This window comes from Heteronotia binoei, chromosome 11 (assembly GCF_032191835.1).
Source record: "Heteronotia binoei isolate CCM8104 ecotype False Entrance Well chromosome 11, APGP_CSIRO_Hbin_v1, whole genome shotgun sequence".
NCBI classification, from domain to species: Eukaryota; Metazoa; Chordata; class Lepidosauria; order Squamata; family Gekkonidae; genus Heteronotia; species Heteronotia binoei.
The window spans coordinates 56,264,959-56,275,572 of record NC_083233.1 but is presented as its reverse complement, the minus strand read 5'-3'; positions in this window follow the sequence as shown (position 1 = coordinate 56,275,572).

Genomic DNA, 10,614 nt, shown 5'->3' with positions numbered 1-10,614 from the left:
TTTTAAAAAATCTTTAATTCTATTTGTGTCCTTTATACAGTTTATATCTGTTACCTAGCATTATATTTTAAGCCACACATGGCCCAGCCTAACAAGGTCTCATTTATGTCAGATCCGGCCCTCATGAGTTTGACACCCCTGCTCTAAGCTGTGGCATCTTGTGAGCAAAAATTCTACTTTGTGAGTTATTGGCGTTAAAGTTGTGAGCTGCTGCATAAATTAGTTTGCTCTGGGGTCATCCTTCTTGAGCTAAGGCAAAAATGTGTGAGCCAGAGGCTAAAAAACTGTATACTAGCTCACACTAGCTCAGCTTAGAGGCAACAGTAGTGCCTGTAATGTTACTGACACACAATAACCCCCAGAGCAGTTTTGCACCTATTTTTTAAAAGGTGTGTTTGTGTGGGGGGGTAGTTTTTGGGTAACAAAGAAGGCAATCAAAATGGATGTCTACTACTTAAAGCTTTCAAAGTGGATAACCCACCTAATCTAGGAGTGGAAGACAAGGTTTGACAGCTAAGCCTGAGCTCAACCTAACCTTACATCTGTAATGTGAGTTGCAAAGAAACCAAGGTGATTGCTCTTAATGTCCTGTGTCAGTTTTCACCTATAATTGCCTGGTAGGTTTGTGGGTAGAAGATAGCTGGCGGTCTTGTTGGATTTAAAAGAAGCCTGATAGCCCAGAAGCCCGGGGCTCCTGATAGCCTCATTTACTTTGCTTCCCTGGGTGGAGTTCATAACATACATATGTATAAAGTAAGTATTTTGAAATGCTAACCTCGCCTCCTAACCTCAGCTGTTCTCCTACCCCCTGTACACACACAGCAGCCTTCGCTTTTTAGTGTTCTCTCTACAGGTATGGAGAGAACAAAACTTCCTCTCTGATTTAGGTCTAAGGTCACTAGAATAGATTTTATGTACTCAAAGCATGAGAGGCACAAAATGTTGACCCCCCCTGTAATCCTTCACCACAGGTCAGCAGCTAAGCACACCTTTCTAGTAGAATTAATGTAATAAATAAATAATAGAAGGCTAAAGGCAGATATAATTCATCAGAAAAGAACAGTACTTAGCATATAGGACACACAGATGCTCATAAAACCATGCACCACTCTGAGCGCCTTGGGGCCAGGGCAAAAATATAACAAAAACACTTGTTATTGGAGATCAGGTTTAGCTCTGAGGACATTTTGAAAGCACTTAAGAGATGCAGTAAGAGAAAATATTTAGCTTGGAACAGGCAAAACAAAGCTGCCACCTGCAATTCATTTAATAATCCTTCTCCAACCACTACCTGGAGATTGGCAACCTTAGCCCAGCCACACAATGGCCACTTCCTCAAAGGAAGTGAGGTTCCACCCATTCCCTGTATAGTATAAGTCAGGGGTGGCCAAACTTGCTTAATGTAAGAGCCACAAGACATGAAGGAAGAAAGATGGCGGGGAGGGAGGGGGAGAGGTGGAAAGAAAGCAACTTTAATTTTACATGTGTTCTCCAAACAGCTGGCTGGCTTGGAGAAATGATTTAAAGAGACAATCGCCTTCTCCAAGTCAGCTGATGTGGTGGTAGGGGCTTCAAGAGCTACACAATTTATGTGAAAGAGCCACATGTGGCTCCCAAGCCACAGTTTGGCCACCGCTGGTGTAAGTAATAATCATGTAGCTAAGCTAGTCCTTAATAGACTCTGGAAGGTGTTAGCTATGCTGTATTAATACGGTTGCCAAATCAGGGTTGGGAAATACCTGGAATTTTTTTTTGGTGGGGCTGGGGGAGCTAGGGTTTGGCAAGGAACCTTAGTAGGGTATAATGCCATAGAGCCCACCCTCTAAAGCAGCCATTTTCTCCAGGGAAACTGATCTTGGTTGTCTGGAAATTGTAACAATGAGAGATCTCCAGGTGCTACCTGGAGGCTGGCAACCCTAACTGTGGTTGGAAATTTATCTCATCTTTAATGGCAATGAGCACAAACCACCTCTCAAGCATAAATCTGTGAACTGTAGTTCATGAAGAGATACTTCTAAGAATTTTAAGGCAGTTTGTGGCAGTTCATGAAGAGCAGGAAGCAAGGAGTTAAATATATATATGAGCCCTGGGGAGCAGAAAGTAAGCAGGGGTTTAAATGGCTTGGAGAGGCAGGGAGCAGAAAGCAGGAGTCACGCACCGGTTTGGTTTGCAATCCAACCTCCCAGTTTGTATCAGTTCATGTTACAGTTTTGGTTTAGCCACACACCAAAACAAACTGCAAACATCTGTTTCATGTGCATCCTAATCTTTAATGCACTTTTTTGCAAATGTGCATGTGTAAGCAATGGCACTTTATTCTTTAAATCATTGCTGTTCAGTTAAGGGTCAGTTCAAATACCCCTTCTGCTATGAACCTCGCCAGGTCATTTTAAGCCAGGCTTGCTCTCTCAGCCCAGCCTACCTCCCAGTGTTATTGTGAGAACAACTTAGAGAAGGGAAGAATCATGTATACTGCCTTGAGCGCCTTGGACAAACAGCAGGATAAAACTACAATACACAAGGCAGATTTCAAATCTTTCTATTGTTTGCTTTCCACAAAAGTATTTCCGATGCAGACTTTGCAACATCCAGTTTGGAACAATGAAAAGCATGCAAAATATATATATATAAAAAAAGCTGGTAGTACAAAAAGTCATTGAAAGCAGAAATCCCAAGGATGAGTAAAAACAGCAGATGATGCAAAAAACAGGGCTGAAACATGCACCAATTTCATGCAGGGGGTGGTGCGGAGTCAGCATGAAGAAAGAGAAATGTGTGAAAATAAGGACTTGGAGTTTGTTTTCTCACAATGGAAAAACAACATCTAAATAGGGATGAATAAGACTGTTTTTAAAGTTTACTCTCAACCCTGGTTTGCTCGTGTGTCTGAGAATTTGGACAATGGTCCTTGGTTTGAGTAGGGGTATTACAAGTGGAAGGGTGTCCCTGTTTTCATCTGTGAAGGGTAGCGGAGGGATGTGTGAGCAGCATACAGAGGCTTGAACAACAGCCAGTGCCTTTGGGAGATGACTTTGCTATCCCTCTTCTGGGGCTTAGCAGCTGATATCTGTATTTTCATATCCCTCTTGCAGCTTTGTTAGGGGGGATTATAGTGCTTGATGATTTAATCGGCGTAATCTTCAGACAAATCCTGCTTCGGTTCAGCCATTGGGGAATGTTAATTTATTCTCCAGTGGTAAAGGCTGCGATTTGGTGCAGGACCAGCAGCGGAGCTTGTTGACGCAGCCACTTGTAGCTCCAGAGCATCACGGCTGTGCAAAAATCTCCCCCCACCCAACAATATTTCAGCTGCCAAAATCCAACATGGAAGCAGGCGGAATGCCTATAGTACCCTGATACATCAGTGCCCGGAATCTTCGTGCCATTGACCTTCTGAAAGTCTCTTGTTTCTTCTGGCACCTCTGCCTCTTCCCCCTCACTGTCCTTCAGGTAGGGTTGCCAATCCCCAGTTGGGGACAGGGGATCCCCTGGTTTGGAGGCCCTCCCCCCTTCAAAGTTATCAGAAACGGGGGGGAGGGGGTTTAATGTCTGCTAGGTACTCCATAGGGTTCCCACAGGGTATAATAGATGTATAATGGTATAATCATACCCCATAGGGGTATAATTATACCCATAGGGTCTAATTATACCCCCATAGGATATAATGGAGACTGGTCCTCATACGATATAATGGAGAATTGATCTATGGGTATCTGGGGCTCTGGTGTGGCTGGGTTTTTTTAGGTAGCACCAAATTTTCAGTATAGCATCTGATGCCTCTTCTCAAAATATCCCCCAAGTTTCAAAAAGATTGGATCAGGGGGTCCAATTCCATGAGCCCCAAAAGAAGAGGCCTCCATCCTCCATTATTCAATGAATACCATTTTTTTCTGTAACTTTGATTGAATATGTAAGCCACCCACAGCCTACCTCGGTGGGAAGGGCAGGATATAAATAGAAGAAAATAAATAAATAAATACGGTAATTTCCAATGAAAGGAAGGCATTTAAAAGCGCGGTCCCTTTAAATGTGATGGCTAGAACTCCCTTCAGAGTTCAGTCATACTTGTCACAACCTTGCTCCTGGCTCCACCCCCAAAGGCCCCCGGGTATTTCCTGAGTCAGACCTGGCAAACCTACCTTTAGGCCTGGTACTGTCTTCCACTACACCTGTGTGATGCTGTCAACCCTACTTCCATGACAGGAACTCACTTCCTGAGTGGGAGGGGGCTGATTTACAGCAGGGCTTGTTACTTCTTAATGTCTGTAGTTCATCTCTGCTGCATAGAGCAGAGCTGCAGGGTTGTCTTAGTGCATCTCAGCTGTTGCTTTGCAGCAGTGCATTATACCGTGAGCCTTGCAACAACCACACTCTTGCAATGGATTTGCAATCAGGGCTAGTCCAAGGGTTTTTCACACCCTAGGCAAGATGGCTAAGGTTGCCAGCTCAAGGTTGTGAAATACCTGGAGATTTGGGGGTGGAGCCTGAGGAGGGTGGGGTTTGGGGAGGAGAGGCGCTTCCATGGGGTATTATCATGCCATAGAGTCCACCTTCTAAAATGGCCTTTTCTCTAGAGGAACTGATCTCTGTTGCTTGGAGATCAGTTGTAATAGTGGAAGATCTCCAGACATCACCTGGAGGTTGGGAACTCTACAGCTGGTCCTCCCCCAGTCTGGGCAGCTTGGGGCACACAACAGTCCCAGGATAATAAATGTTCTGGGGTGAAGTGGAGATGTAGTAGCAAGCATCTCCCTGACTTATGTATGTTCGTTATAAGGTATGCACAATGTGCATACCCACAAGCAGGGCTCCCCAACTTTTTGAATTCTAGCTTTAATAGTTGCTTAATGTTTTCTTTATTGTTTTTATATTGTCTTTTAATAGATTATTGTATTCTATCATGTTACTAAGATGTTAGCTGCCCTGAGCCTGTTCACAGGGAGGGCAAGATACGAATATAAATAAATAATAAAATTCTGACACAGGGTGATGGGCACAATCACAAAAGGAGTGTCACAGGTGGTGCTTCTAAGTGAAAAATGGCTGCCTCGGGAAGTGAGCAATGCACACAGAGGAAGCTCAAATGCAGGGAGAAAGAGGGGTAATTTTAAAGATCCACCGGGAAAGGAGAGGAAATGGAAGCTGCTGCTGAAATAAGGCTATTTTAATCCTCATAGCCAGTTGGATCTTCAGTGGGAGCTTGTGTTTACCAAGGAAGCAGTTGATAGGCATCATGTACACTGACATCTCTTTGCATAACTGGGCACCTTGGAAAAGTGGGGAGGCGCAGCACTATGTGTGTACACCCCATACATCTCTTGCAATGAACTAGTTTAGGACAAGGCGCACCTTTCCTCACAATCCAGCTCCGCCCTCTGTGTTCATTTCTTATGTCCAGAATGTTACATGATGCAAAGAACATATGTGTATCCTAACCTGCTTGTCAGGGTTCAGTTGCATCTTACTGTCAGGATCCTGTTTAAAGGAGCTGGTTGCATTCCAAAAGTTTCCTTGGTTCTGGCCTCACATGAAGTGATCTTATGAGCCAGGCTTTTGGTTTGTCAATATCAGTATTGTCTACTCAGACTGGCAGCAGCTTGCTAAAGTCTCAGGCAGACATCTTTCACATCACATGCTACCAGATCCTTTTGACTAGAGGTTCTGGGGACTGAACCTGGAACCATCTGACTCCAAAGCAGAAGCTCAGCCCCTGAGCCACACACATCCTATTAAGTATGTTTGTTTTATTAGACTTCGACTCCGCTCCGTTTCCTGCCAAGCAGGACTCAGGAAGGCTTACAACAATCATAATTCAGAATATTACAATATAAAATCCATGCTATTATAAATTAAAACCTAAGACTTCTTTACTACATCAGCTGGTACCCGAATATCCATCATAGGTGGGACAACTGGGGGCAGCCAGCATGGAGAAAGAAAGAGAGCAAGGGGGAGAGAAGGGAGGAGCCCGCTGATCTCTCTAACCCTCACTGTCCTCATCCATATGCCCAATGGAATAGCTTGGTCTTACAGGCCCAGAGGAATTGAACCAAGTCCTGCAGGGTTTGAGTTTCGCTAGACAGAGTTCCACCAGGTTGATCCCAGGGCTCAAAAGGCCCTTGCCCTTGTCAAAGGCAGCCAGGCTGGTTTGGTGCCAGGGATCTTAATAAATTGTTACTGAAAAAGTGCAAGGCTCTCTGAGGAGTATATAGGGAACTCTTCTGAAGGAAGCGAGGGCACATATGCCACGATGGGCTCTCCTGCAACAGAGTTCTTTTCAATTTGCAGAATTTTATTCCCAGTAGCGTTAACTCCTTTCACCCATTTTAATGAGGTTAACTTGAACCAACCTTTTAATTAGAGATTAACTTGAGCAGATTAACCTCCGATTAACTCTAATGAGGAAAGCTGACTTGTTATCCTTCCTTGGAAGGTGAGGGAGGATGCTTTCAGACTGAAAACCAAATGATGTCTTTTGTAAGGTCATCACTGTGTCTCTTCCATCGGACAGCAGTGCAAAAAGGGAGGGTTAGCTCTTCCACAGCTAAGCAACAGAGCATGTTCTTTGCATGTGAAAGCATCTTTGCAGTGGAGTTCAAATGAGACTTACATCCTTCTAAGTCCGTTGAAACGAATGGATGTGACTGTTTAGGACTCAACTGTTAGTCCAGTCACTAGCTTCTCCAGTTAAGAAGGAAAGGCCCCTGTCACATAGCATAAAGTCACGTTGAAAAAGTGGGGAGAGCCAGTTTGGTGTAGTGGTTAAGTGTGCAGACGCTTATCTGGGAGAACTGGGTTTGATTCCCCATTCCTCCGCTTGCAGCTGCTGGAATGGCCTTGGGTCAGCCATAGCTCTGGCAGAGGTTGTCCTTGAAAGGGCAGCTGCTGTGAGAGCCTCTCCAGCCCCACCCACCTCACAGGATGTCTGTTGTGGGGGAGGAAGGTAAAGGAGATTGTGAGCCGCTCTGAGACTCTTTGGAGTGGAGGGCAGGATATAAATCCAATATCTTCTTTTCCTAGGGATACCAACTTTGGGACAGGAAATTCCTGGATATTTGGGGGTGGCACCTTAGAAGAACAGGGTTTGGGGAGGGGAAGGAACTCCGTGACATATAATGCCATAGAATGCACCTTCCCCCCCCCCCCAAAAAAAAGCTTCAGATGAATATCTTTGTATTTTGGAGATCAGTTATAAATCAGGCTGGAGGCTCGCAACACTACTTTCTGCCCACACCACCTGCAGGTGTAAGGCAGGGCCCATTCTTTTATGGAAAGAGAAACATCTTGCATGTTGCAGAACAGAGTAAAGTTACACCGAAGCAGTGGAGTCACCTCAATGCCTGAGGCTTGAACCTTGAGATGCAGGGGAGGAGCCCACAGGAATGCAGTTCCGGCTGGCTTGGTGTCAGGGTGTGTGGCCTAAAATGCAAATGAGTTCTGCTGGGCTTTTTCTACCAAAAAACCCTGCGCAAAACAATGCTGACATCAGGAGGTGTGGCCTAATATTCAAATGAGGTCCTGCAGGGGTTTTTCCCCTACAAAAAAGCCCTGTGTGAAACAATGGTGATGTTAGAGGTGTGGCCAAATATGCAAATGAGTTCTGCTGGGCTTTTTCTACAAAAAAGTCCTGGTTATGTTTCACACTCTCTAGGGGAGGGATCTCAACCTTTTTGAGCCTGTGGGCATCTTTGGAACCTGGAACGGGAGAGGGGATGGCGAGCAGTATTCTAAAATGGCTGCTGCAGAACCTGGAGCCTGGAGTCCCCCCTGAATTACAAGTGGTTTCCAGACTGAAGAAATCAGCTTTCATGATGCCACAAGACTTCCATTTATTTCCCTTGAGACTATTTGGGTACAGGTACCAGATTTCCCCAGGCTTTTTCAATCTTAGGAGATGCTGTCTCAGCTGGAGACCCAACTGCACAACAAATGTCTGACAAGGATAAGGACAATTACAGCACAAATGGGATATTTACTGTCTCCAGAGAGCAGCCATTACTTGTCAAGGGAGCTGGGGTATTCAGGAGAGGAACGTGACTTGCAGAGACAGTCACCTGGGTTTTGTTGTTGTAAATGGAAGTTCTTGAGTTGCAGGCAGATCATGACTGTGCTTGAAACCTGCTTCTGATAAAGGCAGCCAAAGCACATAGCCAAACTGGACAACCACCTGAGCGTGCCAGAGGGTGCCTGCCTCAGCAATGTGAGTGTCCTGGAGAGACACTTGGTGCTTGGCTGATATCTCTTTCATTTCAAGGGATGCAATCAAGAGCCTTGTGATCTCCACCAGCTACTTAGGACATAGACATGGTTACAAAGGGGAGGAAGTTTTTTTTTGTGACAGGTATTCAATGTGACAAATCCTGATCAGCTTACTACAGTGCTGCTATTACTGCTCAGCACATGATAAAATATGCAGGGAGGAGGATTTTAATTGGCTTGCCGCAGGAATGAACTTGGGCTGACCCTGGCCCTTGTATTTATGAGACCAAGAAACAGCTGAAGCTAGAGGGGTATCCGCTTGCAGGAACAGAAGACCACCGGTGCAATTTCTCTTTGTGGAATGATTAAGTAGTAGGTCAAGAGGCAAAGGTGGGCATTGGGAGGTGTTATGCATCGTATCCTTGCAGCTGTGTTGATGCTCTGGGCAAGCCAGTGGAGATCAAAAGTCTCTTTTTTATGGAAAAAGTTGCATGCCCCTGTCATGATGGAGAGAAGGGAGGACCAGGATTGGCCTCCCAGAGTTCTCTGGGGCTCTGTGAATTGTCTGTCTCCCTCTCCTGCACAGGGCTTCTGTCCATAGAGGCTGATCTTGTATAAACTATGCAAATCAAACAGACTGGCAAAATTTGCATCATTTATTTAGCTGTTTAAAAATGCATATCCCACATTCTTCACCCGGCACCAAGCAGCTAACGACTACATTCAGACACACAGGAAAAGTATTCCACCACACCAATAAAAACAATGGCAACCAATAATCACAGCACTGCCCAAACTGCAAAGGCCATCCCCAGCCAAGCCAGCAGTTCTTTCAAAGGTCATCCTTACAGGCTCATCATTGGTAATCCTGAAAAGCCCTTTTAGTACAGCACAGTTTTGCCCTGCTTAGAAATGACCCATAAGGAGCAACAGGGCTACCAAGTGGGGCTTGAAGATCTCCCGCTTTTACAACTGATCTCCAGCTGGCAGAAATCAGTTCCCCTGGAGAAAATGGTTGCTTTGAAGGATGGACTCTAGGGCATTGCACCTTGCTGAGGCCCCTCCCCTCCCCAAGCCCCACCCTCTCCTGGATCCACCCCTAAAGTCCAGGTATTTTCCCACCCAGACCAGGCAACCCTACTTTATACACCTCCTCTCCTCTGGGAGGTCATCCCAGAGAATGGGCACAACTGATGAAAAAAAAAAGCATGGCCACACAAAGGCAAAACAAATCTCAGAGGCAGAATGGCCATTAAACTTGCAGGAGAAATTTCCAGTTGGCCATTGTCCTGGAGAGCTGCTGGCAGCTGTGAGCAAGCCAAGCCCTGGTTTTATAGGGTTGCCATTGCCAGATCTGTGCCTGGCAATCTAAGGAGCTTTGGGGGGCGGGGCATGGATGGGGAGGAAAGGAATTATTATATAGTGAATTCAGCCAGCTTTAGGTAAGCAAGAACATTTATTGAACAAGAGCAGAACTGAACACAAACAGGTAGCACCACTCCTTATATCCATTTGACCTGAGTTAAGCACACACCCTTATGTGGACAGCAATCCACCCCATTGGTCTCTCCAGGATCCTTCATTTGCATTTCCTGAGAGAAATGCCTCGTGTCCCGATTGGGTGGTTCTAAAAGAACAGTCAATCAGAATGTAGGCATCAGGGTCCTGGAGAGCAATGAAGAATGCTTCAAGGTCAACTAACAGACATAACAAACGAGCAGCCAAAACAAACAATACGCAACAGGAATGTTGAATGATGTGGTGACCAGTGTTCCCTCTAAGGTGCAGAGTTTTGTGAGCTAACATTCTACGTTGTAAGCTACTGGTATTAAATTTGTGAGCTACTGCATAAGTTAGTGTGTTCTAGGGTCATCCTTCCTGAGCTAAGACAAAAATGTGTGAGCTGAAGGCTAAAAATCTGTGTTAGCTCACACTAACTCACAGAAGGAACACTGGTGGTGACAGTAGTGCTTTGTGTGGTGATCAAGAAATTCTTCCAGTCACCACAGAGATTGGGGACATTTCTAGACCACCACAGGCATGGTGACCGGAAGTGACATTTACTATGTCTGTGATGCGAGAGAGAGTTGGTGGGGGCAGGAGGCTGTCATGATGGGCAACCTGGTATGCCTACCCAACTAGGTTTGCCAACCTCGCATTGCCGCTCAGCTCAGGCCAGCAGTACCAACAGATTCAGTTTACCCATTGCCTCCTCCTGCATTGCTACAGCAGGTGAAACAATGAGAAGGGAGAAAAAACCCTCTTTCCAAGCTACCGATTCAGAGATTTATCTTGTGCAGATTCTGCTAAAGGAGCCAGAGTCTGCAGAATGACAACGTAGCTGCTGCTCAAGGAGAGGCCAAGCAGCCGACACCGGGACAAAACAGGAGCAGTGTTTGACACGTGCCCGAAACA